This window comes from Emydura macquarii, unplaced genomic scaffold, assembly GCF_026122565.2.
Source record: "Emydura macquarii macquarii isolate MOO-44397 ecotype Brisbane River unplaced genomic scaffold, CSIRO-AGI_Emac_v2 contig_2768, whole genome shotgun sequence".
NCBI lineage: Eukaryota > Metazoa > Chordata > Testudines > Chelidae > Emydura > Emydura macquarii.
Window position 1 is genome coordinate 5870003 of NW_027132905.1, and position 18809 is coordinate 5888811.

The window sequence follows — 18809 nt, forward strand, 5'->3', positions numbered from 1 at the left end:
AAAAAATTCCTATATTGAAAATCATTGGGATTTGGGTGCCTAACTCCCATAGGTCCATTTGGAAATCCCAGCCAGAGTTACTAAGGAGGCAGCATAATCTAGTGGATAGTCAAAAGGACTGGGAGTCAAAAGACTTAGCTCCATCACTGACCTGTTGTGTGACCTTGGACACATTCCTTCTCTGTGCCTCAGTTTCCCTTACCACTTTTTGTCTGTCTTGTCTATTTCGATTGCACACTCTTGACAGCAGGGACTGTTTCTTACTATGTTAGCACAGCATCAGGCAGAAGGGAGTCCTGATCTCAGCTGGATCAGCTCCACGTTACTATAAGAGGCAGTAATACATAATAATAACAATTAGAGACCTGGGGCAAAATCCTCAGTGGGAGATTTGCTTGCATAAGAACTTTAGAACTTGGTTCACTCCCTTTTGCTCCCCCAATGTATTTGCTTAGTGTGATTGAATTTCTAATCACTTTCTGTTTGTTTATGTTTTTCCTCTGTCAGGGCTGTGTCCGCTACGAATTTTCTCTTTGGTCTAACAAAAAGTGAGATTTCATCAATACTCAGAGTTATAACTCTGTAAGCATTTAGCTAGTCTGAGAGGTATAGTGGCTTACGGCTCTGCTATGGGACAGGCTAGGATGTTTTACGCTTAACTGGAAAGCTTGTTAAATGCCTCATTGGGTTCCTAAGAATCCCATTTTGCCCGTTCAGCACTGATGAATGACCTTCGAGCCCAGGCCGCAGGAGAGGAAGCTGCAAAATCCATTAGAAATTAATTTGCTGAAATAACTAATAAAACTGCCACCCCTCTGGGTTAATACATTTCAGTCAGTGTCAGGATTTCCGTGCCACTTCACACCTAAATAGTGTCCCACTCGAGCACAATCTTCCCACGCTGAGCCCAAAGCCATTGCTCTTCACTTGTGTAGCTCATTGACCCTGCATGGCAAGCCAACCCAGCAAACTGTAAAACATTCACCTTAAGCCTTCCACTCAGGATTGAGCAAGGTGCCTCTGTGGAAGGGAATGCTTTGCTAAGGGAAAGGAGTGGCCAGGTGGTATTTTTGCTGTAGCTCCATGGGCAGGAGAACGCAGGAGACCCGCTCTGCAGTGTGTTCGTGCAGACTCCTCTATCACACCCTCAGAGTTTCACAGTAATCCTTAGAGAAGGGATCGGTTATAACAGGGTATCAGTCTGGGCTGATTCGTTGGCACGCTTTCCCATACCTTCCCTGTCGCTGTCCTTTAGGGTGCATTACTTTCTTGGCCCCATTTTACAGTTGGATCAACTGGAGAGTTGATGGGACTTGCCCCAGGTCACACAGCGAGTCAGCAGAGGAGACAGTCTCCAAACCCAGATCTTCACGCTCCCTGTATCTTGCTCTAACTCTTAGCAATGTTACTGCTTCTCCTAAGATAATTGTAATAGCAATTGAGAAGCCTGTCACTCGCCCCCCACACTTTCCCTCCCAAAAAGAATGAACACGATAGACCTCCAAAATACATCTTGTTTGCTGCATTTTAAATACAGTGTTCTGCCCTGCTGTGTTAGCTTCCCGAATCCTCCGCCTTTCTATTGAAGATCTGGGGCAGATGCTGACCCCTGCAGCCCCTATTGAACCTCACTAGTGGACTAGAGTGGGGCATGGAATGGCCCCTGGAGAACTTCCCCAGCCTGGGGGGAAGGGGATGTCAGGTCAACAGTGACAGCCCTGCACTACCCTCCTGCAGAGCTGTCAGCATACTGGGAAGATGGGATGGTCAGAGCAGCGTTGCATTGTGCATGAAAGGGTCTGCGAGAGATCCACTGTATGTGTGGTGATACTCCCCTGCAGCAGGGCAATGCTATATCCTACTTGGCACTGAGTTGTAACATTACTCGGTTTGTTGTCTCTTCATATTAGGCCTTTCAACTGTGCTGCAAATAAACCTTGGAGAGAAATCAATAATTGTTACCCTGGTGCATTGATTTACACCAAGTTTCCAACGCAGGTTCCAGTAACAAATGAAAAGGGTTTTATAAAGAGTTGGGTCTGGCTGCCGACCTTAGCCGTTTGAACGCACAATAGTGCAAAGAGAGAAGAGAGTTTAAAAATAAAATTCAGACCCAATTATGAAGGGAAATGTAGAGTCGTGCTTCTCTGACATTGTTTTGTGTGTGAGCTTCAGAGATGCAGTTCATAGCGTGTGAACAAAAACCAGTGGGGTTGCCTCAGCATGTGGGCTAAAAATGGAACCAAAGCTGTATCCTCAATGCAAAGGTACAATAGAAAACAAAGTTAGCAACAAGATTTCAACCTTGAAGCCTTCTTCAGGAATGGTGTTGAAAAGGAGCAGTGTTGTTAAACACACAGAAGCGGTATAGGGCATGCGGTGCTTTTCTGAGCCTGCCAGTATATTGGTGCACATTGCTGGGCAGCTGGGTTTCTTAAATCTATGCAAAGCTATAAAGCCTCAATCAATTACTTACAACAACAGAATACCAGCCTTTCAACTGAAAGTACAACACCTGACTTCTTGGTGAAGGAGGCATACGCCAAAGCTCAAGTTGCTGTGAGTCCAATGAGTGGGAATGAACATGCAGTAAAAATAATCAAAGGCTGGGCTTGGCAGTAGCTAGTTTTTTTCAGGCCATGGAAACACTGTATTAGCGTCAGGGACAAGTTTGATCCTGGCCCATGTACAAAAGCACTTTAATAATCAAGACGCCAGCAGAATTGTGAGATGTTGCCACTGCTTTGGATTTTCTGTGTAGGGAAGGCATTGCTTGTCCAGACCTGAAATCAGAAAATATATTGCTATGGAGTGCGTAAAACCTGACTGAAACCAGTGGATGTAACAACTGCCCTTTATTTGGGGATAAATGTCAGAAACAATTAAGCTCCTTCACGGAACCAGGTAGTTGAAACAATAGCAGCTTCTGCCCAAAACACAGGTACATATAGGTGGAGGGGTTTCACTGGGTATTGTTTTGTGAAGGTTTATATGTCCATGAAGGAAAGGCCAGAAGAGCAGAGAAAAGGAAGCACCAGACCCAGCCAAGTAAACCTAGCCCACCCCCAACAGGTGTTTGTCCAACCTGTTGTTCAAGCCCTCCACAGCCTCCTTTGGAAGCTTGTTCCCTCTCTGGGATGATTTGCTTGTGTTCATTTATAGACAGCTCCTGGAGGGGACAGACTAGCACCGGGGCCCAGCCAGAGGACCGAGCCTCTTAAGAGTGGACTGGTGTGCCGAAGCATCCGGAATCCTGGGTGAATACTGGGGCCTGGCCTAGGGTTTAGGGGGTGTCCTGGCATAGGAATCCCAGTGACGAGCCCCCGAGCCTCTTTGGGATCTTTGGGTGCTATCATAACACACATCATAAATCTTCCAAACTCTGTGATTAAAAGCTTTGCAGGAGGTCTCGTGTAGGAGCTGAGTCTCATGTCTCTCACACAGATGTAATTCCATTGATATAACGGCGGTACCCCTGACTGCTACTGGTGGAAGATCAGAATTAGGCCCATAGGGTCAGATCCTCAGCTGATGTAAATTCATTGAAGCCAATAACAGAGAATGGTCTGAGTCACAAAGTCTGGATCCAGTCCTGAACTTTCCCCGAAGTTTGCAGCTTTATTGGATTTAGGGTTTTGGTTTGAACCAGTCTCTAGTTGCTAAGTGGGAAGAGCTCCTGTAAGGTTCTAAGCACCCTTTTAGGGTAAATGGGACTCAAACCACAGTTGACGTGAGTAGAGGGTGCTCAGCACCTCATGGGATCAGGGCCTCTATTTTTATTTACAATGTGCCATTGGTATAACTACTTGGCTCAAAGTAAAGAGCAATTGGTCCTGTAGGAAAGAATGTTGTTTAAATAGCTTAGCTGCATGTACTGTTGGTACTTTGCGTCTGTGTGCTGCCTGTCTCTTCTGATCTGCTGAGCAGGTAGCAAACCTGTCTTTACTTGGGATACAATTAACACCTTAGTATCTTGGTCCCAGATAACCCCTTGCCCAAAGCTTTCTCACACACATACCATGCAGCCAAATTATCCACAAACTACCATGGCAACACAACACTTTAACAAGGCTCCTCCCTAGGCATGTGGAAGAACAAGACTGAAGCTGCACGTACCTTCCTCTATCATTAAATTGCTTATTTTGGTGTAAGAATAAGTGTAATTCCAGCCATAGTCTCCTTTTCAATACTGAAAAAACATGGTATTTTCTAAAGCTTCACCATGAATTATGCTGTGCAGCTGCCTTCATCTTCCAGGTTTGACACAAGACGTTCCTCTGTGTGTGTGTCCTGGAGCTTGCCTGGTGGCCCCAGTGAAAACCTATTACTTAAAATAGAACAGTTGTGTGTGCATCAAGCCACACCAATTATTTGTATAGCCTACCCCTGGTCTGGACGTGTCTGAGGGCATGAGGCGGGCACAGATAAGTGAAGTGAAATGCCAGGAAGGTTTTTCTGCTCACAAACATCTCAGCTACACAGGATCTTTCTGCTATGAGGCAGAATGTGAGAACCCAGGAAATAAGTTTCATGAAGTCATGTTCTCTCAGTCCATCGGAACCTGTTTGAAGAAGGACTTTTTCTTTAGGTACTGAAGGAGGAAATCTCCCTTTACATTTGCCTTTCATATTTATTTAATTTCTAGTTATGCTGAACTATGATTATGTTTTTATTACTTTTTGCTGGCAGCAGTGCCCTGACCATATGCATCGCCCTACCTAACTACTTATGGCCTTCATCACCCTAGTAATGGAGCCAGTCAGTTGTGGATTTAATCCTCACAGCACCCCTTGTTTTACAGATGTGTTCAAGGGACTTCACCACAGTTACCAGACACACTCTCTGACAGCATTGGGAATCAAACACTGGTTTCCTGAGGGCTAGTCCAGTAGGCTACCCACTAGACCATCCTTCCTAGCATGAAGGCTGAAGGTGGCAAATAGAAGCCGAGCGACTCCCTTCACTGTGGGGGTGCTTCCCTCTCCAATCCAGCTGGCATCATGAGTCCTGTCTGCTGCCTTCATGACGTAGAAGAGCTGTAGCAAAGCCAAGGATCTAGCCTGTTGACTTCAGAAACTGTCAGGAGGATAAAGCAGGAGTGAGCGAGAGAGGGAAGGGAATTGCTGACAACATTGGACACTTGACTCCGAGGTGGTTCTCTGAAACGCTGCGATGCTAACAGACAGGCGTGGACTTTGAGAGCGTAAGAGAGACAGCAGATAGAAGATTCTTTTATTCTCAACGTGCACGTAGGGTGCATTCTTGGGGATACAACTACCTTGTTCTGCTGTGACCCCCAGAGTTATTCCAGATGTGAGTCCAGACTTCCGGTTGAATGTGATCTTCTCTCAACCTTCTAACAAATCTGGTTTCATTTCATTTGATCTGAGTCTCTTTGGGGATAATTTAGTCCATTTAGGGGAGGGACAAGAAAAAATGAACTTCTGTACTCTATCTAGAGCTAGAGGGCTAAGGGGGGGATTACCTGCACCCTGAATATTGGTGGTCAACACTGCATCCGAACTGACACCTGACCTACTGGAATGCAGCAAAGGTCTGCATTCTTGTTAAAATGTCCAAACCAATGAACATCTCTTTGACCTTGCTCTGCCATGCATTAGGAGAATAGAGAAGTGTGATTTTTATTTCCTAGTTGTATTGCAATAGGGCTCAGAGCCCCCAGCCTCGCTGTCCTGAGCGCTATACAAACACAGAACAGAAACTGTCCCTGCCTCCAAGAGTTTACAGGCCAAGGCACCAATGCTGCAAAGATTTACATTCATGCTAACTTTATTCACTGTGGTTAGTCCTGTGGGAGCCTGTGTGTAAAGGTGAGTCTGTCTGTAAGTCTTTGCAGGACTGGGGCGCTCCAATAATTTAAGTTATTTCTAAGGAGAAAGACCTGTTGCAAAGCACACTAATATCAAGCCCCAGTGTTTCCAGTGAGCTCTGAGCAGCGTGTATCTAACCCTTCTGAGTTTTGCTTTTCTTTCAGAAAGATAGCATTGGTATCTTACTGCTGATTTGGGCCCTGATCCTGCATTCGTATCTCTGGGAGCAGAGACCCCACAGAAGTTTACAGAGCTGGGGACTGTTTGCAGAGGTCTGATTTCAGGAACAGAGCCTTGGCTTGCTGTGGTCTGCCGGAACATGCTATGAGAACAAATCTTCACTACAGGCTCTGGGTGTGTTTTGTTTTACTGTGACTGGATGGATGCCAAGTGCTTTCACTAACTCATTGCCACAAACATACCTGACCTCAGGGCTGCACAAAGCATAATGTGGTAGAACATCCACGTATGAGACATTCCTAGCAAGCAAGCTACACATTGATTTGTACATATAAATCAGGGACCACATTTCTACTCGTGGCATTAATCATTTTTGGGGTATGCCCTTCACCATTGCATTATATCGACACCTTTGGGCTGAAGAACTTTGTTTGCTCAGCGAGAAGAGCCAGAGCAAATTAATTGTCTGTAATTATGAATAATATTAAGGAAGACGACTGGGACTAAAATATATATCAAACAATGGAAATCATCACTTGGTCTCAGACAAGATCTGTCTTTCTGGGGCACTAGAATTACAGTACTAATGTTCAAATGTCATGTCTTGCCCTTTTCTGGGAGACTGAAGCAAAAAATAGCTTTTCAACACATTTGATCTCATGTCTACCTACCTTTCCTGTGCCAGTTTGGTTAACTGCATTTATGAAAATTGTACGTGTGGGGAGGGGGGAGAACCCACATGATTTATACTGCAACATTTGGGGCGGGTTAGTTGATTGGTGGGGGGAGGGGTTGGCCCAAAGAAAGATGGAGAAACAATGGGATGGAGGAATGGATTTTAATTAGAATGCTAAATTTTTACACTGATCTTGGTGGGCAAAATCTTCCAGCCGCTAAGTTTATATAAATCATTCAGTTACAAATTATTTAATGCAACTAAATTTTACATCATGGAAATAAATGTACATGAAATCACTTCCATAGTGCGATCCTTTGTGACAGACAGGTAAAAGCAATAGAGACAGGCTGACAGCAGCAAGTCTTATTACCTGAAACTACCTTGAGAAAAGGAGAACATCTCTAGGATGCCTGTATTGCAGAGTAATGGAAGCATCTCTCCCCTGGCTCCCGGAGCATTATGATGAATAAAGTATTTCGAAGAACAAGAGAAACCATCCACAAAATACACAGGGCTAAATTGTGACCCTTTATTATTGTTCTGATTGACTTCAAAGGGCTTTGAATCAGGCCTTGTTTCTGGGTAGTTATTCATAGGAGTATCCCAACAATGTTCATGGGAATCCTCCAGTGAGTAACTGCTCACTAATGTGAGTAAGGGGCCGTAACAAATAGCTGGCTAAATACGAGTCAGAATAATCTCTGTACTGTTCTCAGTTGTCATTCCTCTCCTGTTATAAACTCATCTGAAGGGCATGATTTCCATTTAGAATACTTGGTAGAACCAGGTCAAACATGAGAGATTTACTTTTTAACCTGACTGATAACCTGACAGATCATATAATTCAATTCTTGTGAATTATCTGACTAGACAATTTGCTCTTTGAGACCAGAGAATTGGGAATTATTTAAAGTGAGAGGCAGGGAGTTATACTGAAACAGAGACAAGGACATTCTCTTCCTCTGTAACCATAGAAGGGGGAAATCAAATTAATAGGGCAAGTATGACTTGTTTGATGATAAATGTGGGAATTATTACTAATTGCAAGAGTAATTCCTTGATAATGATGCTGTAATGATTCTGTCTACTACATGCTGTAATGCTGTCATTACTCCATTACTCAAACAGAAATTAATGGAGAAACTCAGTATGGTGAACAGTGATTGAAAGTTCCACATTAAAGAAATTACCCTCAATCTTAAATTTAAAATGTGCATGATGTGTATCTAATGTTCCCTGGATTTCTTAAAGCTCTTCTTCCACAAATGTATGCATCGTCTGTTCTAGGTTCTGGATATTTTAGAACAGTTAATTGTTCAGGGCATATTTAAGGATGATACTCAGGGATTAAAGCATTTTAGCATTAATAGAATTGTGGCAATCTAAAAATAAGACACACAGTTATCTTGAAAGTTGGGGTAGGGAAAGATATATCACTCCTTACCCAGGGACCCTGGGTGAGAACCCACCTCTAGAGGGTTTCAGCTCCCCTTTTCTGGTTAGGATTTCAGCTTTGCTGCTGAAATGTCCTCCAACGAGGCCAGAAATGATGCATAGCTCATGGCCAAGCAATGTGCTCCGAACATTTACTGAGACCTCTTTTGGTTCTTTTATTTATTCCAGAGAGGGAATAAGGATGGTTTTGTGATTAAAGCATGGGACTGGGAGCCAGGGCATCAGAATTGCTTCTCTTGACCTGCTGCTCACAAACAGGGAATATTTGGTAGGGGAAGTAGAAGTGGGTGACAACCTAGGCAGCAGTGACCATGAGATGGTCGAGTTCAGGATCCTGACAAAAGGAAGAAAGAAGAACAGCAGGATACGGACCATGGACTTCAGAAAAGCAGACTTTGACTCCCTCAGGGAGCTGATGGGCCGGATCCTCTGGGAGGCTAATATGAGGGGGAAAGGAACCCAAGAGAGCTGGCTGTATTTTAAAGAAACCTTATTGAGGGCACAGGAACAAACCATCCTGATGTGCAGAAAGAATAGCAAATATGATAGGCGCCCAGCTTGGCTTAACAAAGAAGTCTTTGGTGAACTTAAACACAAAAAAGAAGCTTACAAGAAGTGGAAGCTTGGTCAGATGACTAGGAAGGATTATAAAAATGCTGCTCGAACATGCAGGAATGAAATCAGGAAGGCCAAAGCACAATTGGAGTTGCAGCTAGCAAGGGATGTGAAGGGGAACAAGAAGGGTTTCTACAGGTATGTTACCAACAAGAGGAAGATTAGGGAAAGTGTGGGCCCCTTACAGAATGGGGGAAGCAACCTAGTGACGGAGGATGTGGAGAAAGCTGAGGTACTCAATGCCTTTTTTGCCTCTGTCTTCACAGACAAGGTCAGCTCCCAAACTGCTGCACTGGGCAGCACAGAATGGGAAGGAGGTGAACATCCCGCAGTGTTGAAGGAACAGGTCCAAGACTATTTAGAAAGATTGGACATACACAAGTCCATGGGGCCAGACGCAATGCACCCGAGGGTGCTGAGGGAGTTGGCTGATGTGATTTCAGAGCCATTGGCTATTATCTTTGAAAGCTCGTGGCAATTAGGGGAGGTCCCTGATGACTGGAAAAAAGCAAATATAGTGCCCATCTTCAAGAAAGGGAGGAAAGAGGATCCAGGGAACTACAGACCGGTCAGCCTCACCTCAATCCCTGGAAAAATCATGGAGCAGGTCCTCAAGGAATCCATTTTAAGGCACTTGGAAGAGAGGAAGGTGATCAGGAACAGTCAACATGGATTCACCAAGGGAAAGTCATGCCTGACCAACCTGATTGCTTTCTATGAAGAGGTGACTGGCTCTGTGGATGTGGGGAAAGCAGTGGACGTGATATACCTTGACTTTAGCAAAGCTTTTGGTATGGTCTCTCACAGTATTCTTATCAGCAAGTTAAAGAAGTATGGGTTGGATGAATGAACTATAAAATGGATAGAGAACTGGCTGGAGCCCCTAGTTGGTTGCTCCAGCACTTGCACCAGGAAGTTGTCTGCAACACTATCCAAAAACCTCCTGGATTGTTTGTGCTCTGCTGTATTGCTCTTCCAGCAGATGTCAGGATGATTGAAGTCCCCCATGAGAATCAGGTCCTGTGAGCTGGAAACTTGCCCTAGTTGACTGAAGAAAACCTCATCTACCTCGTCCTCCTGGTCTGGTGGTCTGTAACAGATACCCACCACGATATCACCCTATTGTTCTTGCTTCTAAGCTTAACCCAGAGACTCTCAACTGGCTTATCTCCAGTTTCATACTGGAGCTCAGAGCAATCATAGAGCTCTCTTACATACAGTGCAGCAACTCCACCCTTTCACCTCTGCCTGTCCTTCCTGAACAGTTTATACCCATCCATGACAGTGCTCCAGTTGTGTGAGTTACCCCACCAAGTCTCAGTTATTCCAATCATGTCCTAGTTTTTTGACTGTGATACATCCCAAGAAACACTGCAAAGAAGATAATTCTCTATGTGCTATATGATGGGAGAAAAGAAAATCTTAACCTGCTCTGTGTCTGGGTAATGTATGTTGTGACAAGCTCTTTCAGATATTGAGTAGATTGTTTGTCAACTCCGAATTATCATTCTCCAAAATAGCAGAGACTCAACAATTTGCATTTAATTTGGCTTTGATAAAATTTAGATTCTTTTTTAGATGAAAGCTACTGCTATCATGGCAAATCCTTTAAAATAAAAAATCAGTCTGATTTTTACTAGTGCAAACGAGCAAGTTTAAACTTTCCATTGAGGTACCCATTATATATTAGTAACACTTAGTATTGCAGTAGCATTTAAGAACATTAATACTCGCAACATCTGCAAAAGGTAGATGATGAGATCACCATTTTGCAGCTGGAAAAGCAGGTGGGCAAAATAGCAAAACACAGCAGGAGGCAGGATGCTTTTGTGGAGTGGGGTGCAGAAGACCTAAGTTCACTTCTTGGCTCTGCTACAGATTTCTTATATGACTTTGGGCAAATCACTTAATGTCTCTGTGCTCCAGTTTCTCACCTGGAAACTGGAACGAATCATACTTCCTTTGTCTATTTAGATGATGGGTTCTTTGGGGCGGGGACTGTCTCTTCCTGTAATTAGCAGTATGTGGGTGCAGCAGTTTGCCTACGTACATTTGTGCTACTTGAAGTCTCTAGGCATTGCTATAATACAAATAATAAACTCTGATTTGTCCATCACCACAGCAGAAATTGATCAAAGGGCTGGAATTAGACCCTTCTTCCCAGTCCTGTAATTGGAGCATTAGACCATATATCCCATATACAGGACTAGTCCCAGCCTTAACTCTGATTAGCTCTGTGAAAATTGCCTGGCATGCTACATCTTAAGACAGAGGACGAAGTATATCATAGTCACTGAAACTGCAAGGGGAATTCAGAGTAGGTGAGGAGCATGTAACTAGCAGAGTTGGAAATTGGGAAAGGAGGGGCCAGACTGGGGTTCAGCCAGGGTCAATTCTCTCCCCTCAACTCCCCCAAGCTCTTTGCAGCCTCAGAAGTTTACAGATGAGCCTCTGACATAGAAGGACCCATTGACCAGGGCACGGGCTTCATCACCTTTGTCTTATGAAAAGTACTACGATATCTTTGATGGCCACATTTTATCTGAAAGTTGGCACCCCCAGCAACACAGCCTGTCCTGACCACATGACGGGGCATTCAGATTGTACTGATTCAGAAGGAAGAGTGATTTCTGCTGAACTGTCACCACTTCCTGCAACACCAATTTTCCTTGGAGATCTCTTCTCTTAGGGCTGGTCTGCCTCGAGCCTGTTTAGCTGTCTGGCGAGATGACAGCACAAGGTGCTATACTTCATGTAATCATTACCGCTTGATGTTCTCTGTTCACTTTGGCTTTGGATTTCACGTTCAGCACCAGAACTGAACTGAACGAAGCCCAGGGAGAGAAGCCCAGGTGATGAATTGGGAAAAGAAAACATTGTTTTGACAATTTGCGATACTTTCCTTTTCGTGTAACGTTAATGGCTGGAATGATGTTAAGGACATTGTGTGCTAAGCATCACACTCCATACAAATAAACTTCTCAAACTCCTGCTGCCAGCAGAAGGCAAGAGTGATGCTTGGGGATTTCCAGAGATATAAAATAGCTGAGCTGCCCAAAGCAGCTGGATTATGGCTCTCATTTAACTGTACATGAGTGTCATATTATTGGCCATCGCAGGACGTTCTTCTGAGGAGGGGGAGAGAAGAGGGAACAGAAGTAATAGGATTTTTTTCTTATAAGATCTCTGTCTGTGTTAGTGAACTCTAAGACTTCAACCTGGTAGGTGCTGAAAGCCACAAAAGCTTCAATGGAAGTTAAGGGCACTCAGCACCTTACAGGATAGGACCCAAAAAGAGTGAACCTGTATAAGGAGAATTATTATTCTGTACTATTGGTGTTCTGGTAGTCCCATTGTGCTACAAGCACACAACAAAAAGATGATCTCTGCCCTCAGGAGGTTGAATTTCTTAGTTAATTACAACCACTCTCGCGGAACTGAGGAGACATATCATTAAATGTGAGCTGTCTATTTTTACTCTGCAAATTTGATTTATTTGGATAAGTTTTCATTTTACCTGTAACCATGATAAACTGATACTAATGATGAAAAGAGATGAATCACTCGGTATTTGTCTAGTTAGGTTCATAAAATGATTAAACAGCTTCACTCAGAACTTCCTACATGCAGGGTTTTGAATCGCATCATGGATCTATGAATGACTTGGAAAAGCATTAGCCTGCAACTCGAGCAGATTGTTCAGACGGTGTAATGGACATTATGGAAAAGTCCCCTTTCCCTCCAAATATATCTCTTCCAGTTGCCTTTGTCTAGCTTAAAAATAATATTATATAGTAGAGATGGACTTTCACTTCTGAGAACTCTGTGCTATTCTTGAAGAGAGAGAGAGAGAGAGAGAGTGTGTGTGTGTGTGTGTGTGTGTGTGTGTAACTAGAGCCTGGATTTTAATTTCTCCAAAAAATATAATAATGATTTGCTTCACTGTATCTTCTGAGAACTGTATCTTCTGAGAGATTTTAAAGCTCTCTCTCTCCATGACCTTTCAATGCCATCATGCCCCTGTTCAGAGGTTCCCATCTAGTCTAGGTAGGCACAATCCCAGTTCCAGAAGGTCAAATATACATTTTGAAGCTCATTCAAAGATTTTAAAGCTCTCTCTCTCAGCGCTCATGTTTTCTTTTCCCACCTTCAGCGCTCATGTTTTCTTTTCTCGTCTGCAGCATCCACTGCAACAGTCAACAGACCTTGGGGATTGAGGGATGCTGACAGGCCAAGAATCTGGTGAGATTTATGGTTACACATAGTAGCTTTTTAAAAGGACTAAGAGCCCACATATAGATAGAGGTTGTCACAAGGTCAAAACTTCTTAAAAATTGACACCTACTGCAACTGACAAATTGGGACATTAGCGAGACAAAAATGGGTGAGGTAAGATCATTTATCAGCCCAGGTTTTGTGGGTGAGAAAGGCACAGGCTTTCCAGCCGACACAGAGCTCTTCCATGTCAGCTGATTCTCTGCTGCGTTGTGGAATATTCAAGGCAGGGAGACACAGAGTTATCCTTCCTTACTGCTCCATTGGTCAGATGTCACTTGAAAAACAAACCACTCCCCTGTTCTGACACCCATCACCACAATTATCAGACGAACTGACCTTGTGATAGGATTAGGAAGGTTAAAGCTGATATTTGGTTGCCTTCTGAACTTTCATGATTCATAGCTGGTAGACACTGACTCCTGGATAGTTAATCCAATAATCGTATTTACTCTATCAAATCAATCACATCTTAAGTAATGGGGGGCAGAGGGAAGGAATGATTTATTCAGAAGAGAAAAATTTCTAAAGCAGCCTAAACCATTCCTTCTATATTTAAGAAATAAAAGTTCTGTCCTCCCCTTAAAAGGGATTTGTTCCAATCCCTTCACGTTGGCTTGCTTGTAAAGTCAGAGAGGAACTAAAGCTTGATGAAGACCTATTTTATGTTGCTTGCTGAAGGGAAGATACAAAAGCAAAACCAGTCAAATCATGCCAAGTTATTATTTTGTTGGCTTTCTGTCAGGTGTAGAATGATATTACACTTCCTCCACTGTATCTTATGTCTGCCATTCAAGCATGTGTGCGGCCTTCACAAACATGACTTCACTGCACAACTGTCCAGGGGTGGATTAACCCTCATTTAAAAATGGACCTGCATTTTAAAAAGAAAATGCTGAACAGGAGAATTTCTTTGGCTTTCCCTTTATGCAGTAATTTCATCTTCCTTTGAAAGATTTCACAGCATAGGCTTTCACGTGGTGGGACTTAAAACCATCAATCTGTTTCCCTCCCCTTTGCTTTGGAATGGATTAGCTGGTTTAATAAAATGTAACCAGTGGAGGAAGTTAGGCCTCTTCCTCAAACCAAACCTTACAAATTAATACAGGGTTACCTTTTTTCACTGTATTTGCATTTCTTAAGAAGTGCTGAGGCATGCGAAAATAAGGGGAGCTGGATTCCACAAAACCTCAGAAGTTCAGGCTTTCTTTGCGATGTTGGTGGAAGTCTGGGCTAGTCTGAACTAGTACACCCAGCCCTGTATATAATTTCCCCCCTGAATCTGATGAGGTGCACATCAGATCTTATTGAAGAACAAGCTAAACACTACTCAGAATCCATGGAGTTCATAGCATATGGATAGCTTAAATACAGTCTACTCAAAATTATCTCAAAGGTCAGTGGAAGTGGGGACAGCTTCATATCTGAAGCCTACGAAATGTAATGATGGCATTACATCAAGGATGAATTTGTCCCCTTTTCTCTGGGAGCAAGGAGTTAGATAAGGATTATTTAGTTGTGTGCTCTGAACCGTGTTCACTATCTTCTGGTCCAGCCAACTACACAATCTAAACTTCCATAGCTGTTGTGGTTGCGTTGGTTCTTGTGATGGTTCACCTTACCTCTAAGTTTATCAATCCCCTGAAAATTTCTAAATCTTGTGTTGTATGCCCTTGTTTGGATCACTTTATGGTTTAAGATGAGAATCTCAGCTTTAATGGAAAAAAGCACAAACATTATTTCACTACACTTACTTTGGACCTGGAAGTGCATTTTCCAGCTAAGCCGTAACTTGTCAGGAATACCCTCCTGTTTTACCTGCCTTGCTGTTGTCATACATCAAAGATACTCGCAGGATGCAGAGGAAATACAGGGCATGCACTGGCAAATTTCTCTGTAAAATGCCAGGGGCCAAATTCAACCCTCAGATTACATGCGTGGTTACTCTTTGTTCTGACAAGAGCTGTGTGCATTCACCTGAGGGGAGAATTTGGGTTTTAAATGTAGGTTATTTTCAGTATTTATTATAGGAAATAGAAGCACTTACAGTATAAATGACATTTAAAAGCGGCTGTTGGCAAAGGGGCCTTTCTAATTTCATAATGTAATTCCCTCATCGTAAAAGAAAGTTATTCCTTATTAGAGGCCTATGCTATTATTTAGTACCTAGAGGACCCAGCTGAAATCAGAGGCCCCGTGTGGCAGGTTCTGTGTATACACCTAATCACAGACAGTCACTACCCTGAAGAACTTATAGTTACAGCTAGTCAGAAAAATCCCAACAAAACATTTTTTTCATCAGTTTGTTGGTTTGTCAGAACTGAAACATTTCCGAGAAATGCTTCGATTTTAACAAACTTGAGACAAAACCCAGGCAAGGGTCCCATGGAAACCTGCCTTTTTCCTGTATCTTCACCAGGTCTATGGCTCTGGGGCAACTGACAATGCAGATTTCCCTAGAGCCAGGGACCCCAGACCTTCCAGGGTCTGCCACCCTAGGATAGGCAGGCAGACTGGGCCCTAGGGCATCCAGAGGAGCCTACCATGCAGACTACTTTGGAGTCTGGGATCCCAGGGCTCCCTGACTCCTGGGGAAGCTGGTTCACCAGGCTGCTGTGCTCCCATGAGTCAGGCAGCCCGGGGAGGTCTGCTCTGGGAGCCGTGTGAGTGGCAGCCCACCAGGCAGATTGCACTCCAGGGCATCTAGGCTCCCCTTCCACCTGCAAAGTGGGTTGTAGGAGAGCCAGGAAGCCCCAGTGGGAGCATCTCAGTTCCCTGTCAGTGTCCTATAGGAATTAAACACCCAGGCTGGCCTGTGTCAGCTGACTTGGGCTCATGAGGCTCAGGCTACAGGGCTGTAAAATTACGGTGCAGACATTGGGAGACCGGCTGGAGTCTGTGCTCTTCGACCCTGCGACGGGTCAGAGTCCCAGAGCCCTGGCTCCAGCCCAAGCCTGAACATACGCAGAGCAAATTTATAGTCCTGCAGCCCCAGCCCGAGTCAGCTGACACAAGCCATCCACGGGCCTTTAATTGCTGTGTAGACATTCCCTATGTGATTCAATTCATTCTCAGTTTAGCTCTGGCCTATTTATAGATTAAAAGCAAAGATGACTCTGTAATACTAGTAGAGTAAGATATTAATTATTGGTTGGTTTGGAGTTTGTTTTTGTTTTGTTTTGTTTTTATTTTAAAAAAAATCTTGCTGTTTTAGAAAACTGGACCAAAAAAGTACTTTTCAAAGGCGGAAGTTTTCTGTTGATGTTGATCTTCTCAGCTGTTCAATAATCAGACTGCGGGTGGGGAATAATTTTCCATTAAAGCTACTTTGACTCTTACTCTCAGTCCCTCACCTATCATTTGTTAATGAATTTCAACTCCAGTGCAGTTAAAATGTAAGAATTTGACTAGGGGATGGATTGAAAGTAATCGTTTTTCTTCTTCCTGTTCAGTCTCTAGGCACTTGTTAAAAAGCTTTTGAAGGGAGTGAAGTGTTATGAGGCTGAAAGCTCGTTAAGAGAGCAGAGGCTGCAGTCTGAGGAGCAAGGCAAAGAAGAAAGTGAGGCAGGAATCTGAAGAAACTTCTTTTGTGAGGCAGATGAAAAGCCTTTTGATGTGGGGAAAAAAATAAATAAATCCACTTTTCAGTTCTTTTTGTTGCATGCTTTGACATCAGCTGGGCTGGGAAAATTCATATTTGGCTGCATCTTGCTATCATCTGCATCTAAGCGTGTGGAGCAGAATGGATGAAAGCTGAGTGCACCATTGCAAAGCTGAGCCAAGGCAGTGAAATAGAGACAAAATCCGTGCACAGTGGTTTGTTCAAATAAGGGCCCCAGAACACTCGTGGGCCAACAATCCATTGCGTAGGAAGTTCTGTACTGACGCTGCTGAGCACAGCAGTGACCAGTGTGTCTTCCTTGCTTTGGGGAGATGGGGGCAAAGCAATTTCAGTGTCATTTGGTCTCTTGAGATTTCCTTGATCCATTTCAGCCTACCTTCAAACATGGCTGTGTCAGGAAGACTGCACTGGTTTTCTTGGCTGACGATCCCCCAGCAGTGGATGAAGGTTAGGTACTGTGTTTGAATAGCCCCTAGTGTAGACATAGTTTTAACACCTTTACAATCACCCAGTCGAGTTGTAACCTAAGGAATCTAGCTTGAAAATTATGGCCTTGGTATAATCGACAAGCTTGCACTAGAGCTGAGAATGGCCAGATGAACCAGGAGATTGCATCCAACCATCTCTTTTTCCAATTCCACAGAAGCCCCCGAGACAATAAATTAAATCACGAAGATTTTAATGTATGGATCTTTTCTCATAGCACTATCAGCTGTGAGTCAAATCCTCCACTGCAGAAAATGAAGCTGTGCCTTTCTATATCAGCTGGTCTAGTATTTTCATACCCACTGCCATTCAGGAAATACATCCTCCTGCAAGTGCCTAACCATCTTTCTATTTAGGTTACCAGACACTTTTATTATGAACTGCTTCAAAATTTCAAATATTTAATCTAGATCCCATGGTGTAGTATGAATCTACTTAGGAGTGGATCGTAGCAAACTTCATGCACTCAAATTTTCCAGGCTTTGTTCATATTTAGGATGAAGCCTCATAGCCATTCATATCAGTCTGTCACATTACATTGTGTAACCTGCCATCTGGACATAACCAGCCCTGACATCTTGCAATGGTGCATCTGAATCAGGAAATAATAATCATGAAAAAGGAGGTGCCTGAAAAATGAAGTCACACACGATATACCTACAGGTAGGGCAGGTCTTAGGCCAAGAAGATAGGTCGGAGAAGGCAGCAGGTATTTCCTTTGCTAGCTCTCTTCTAGAGGCAGTACGAGGACCAGAGTGGTGGTCTTCAAACATTAGTCCTAGAATACCATTCTGTAATGTTGTATTTTCATAATTCTGCTTGCCTGCTTGCAGGGAGGATGGCCCTTTATAAATACACAACCAGGAACTCAAAGCAGAGCCCCAGGGTGAAATGCTGTCACTTGAGTCATAAGCATGTAGCCTGTGGCTGGTGTTTCATTTTACCTGTGGCATGAGGAGAAATATTTTCACTGCTGGTCTTCTCAAACAAGAAGCAATTTTCGTTTCTTTCTTGATAGATGAACAGGTGTAAGTAATTGTTATGGCCTTTTAGAAATGATGGGGCCAAATTCACTAACGCTGGCAGAGAGATGTAAATGACGCTGCCCCCGTGCACCATGGGAGGAAAAGCACGCACTGCTTCTGCTGCCAGGCTCACCGGGAGAGTCCTGCAGCTTTAATTTCCAGAGCCGCTGTGTGGGAGCTCAGTAGGAGTGTTCCAATACGGAGAGGTGCTGAGTCAGGACATTGCCCGGCTGCCCTAGCCATAACCCCTTTCTCTCCAACATATCCCTTTTTTTAACTTGCCCCACTCCATCCCCCTCCCAGAGGAAGGGAGTTTGCAGCTGGTAATTAGGAGTCAGACTGGAATATCTTTACCCACCCCAAGTAGCCCTTTACTCTGGGTGAGCTCCCACTGAAGTCCAAAGGGCTGTTTGCGAGCACTGATATCCTACACTGGCCCTGGGCATAGCCCGTGGTCTCCAGAGAAGAGGCTAATGTGGCCATTCATGTTGCAAAAATTGGGTGCATTTCAGGCGGTATTGAGTGTTACATCGGCTGGGGTGGGGGAGGGGGGTTCAAGAAATAGTTCTAAATGAAATTAAATGTCATTAAATTTACTATTGTTAATGGGAGGCAGGCTTATTATAACAGTGCAATAACAC

The 18809-nt window shown here is 43.7% G+C and overlaps 1 long non-coding RNA gene across 1 annotated transcript in view; it reads left to right on the forward strand.

The window, feature by feature from the left end:
* The window catches only part of LOC137165352 (uncharacterized), a 47579-nt gene that overhangs the window by 25782 nt on the left and 2988 nt on the right, over positions 1-18809 (forward strand). The window lies entirely within an intron of this gene.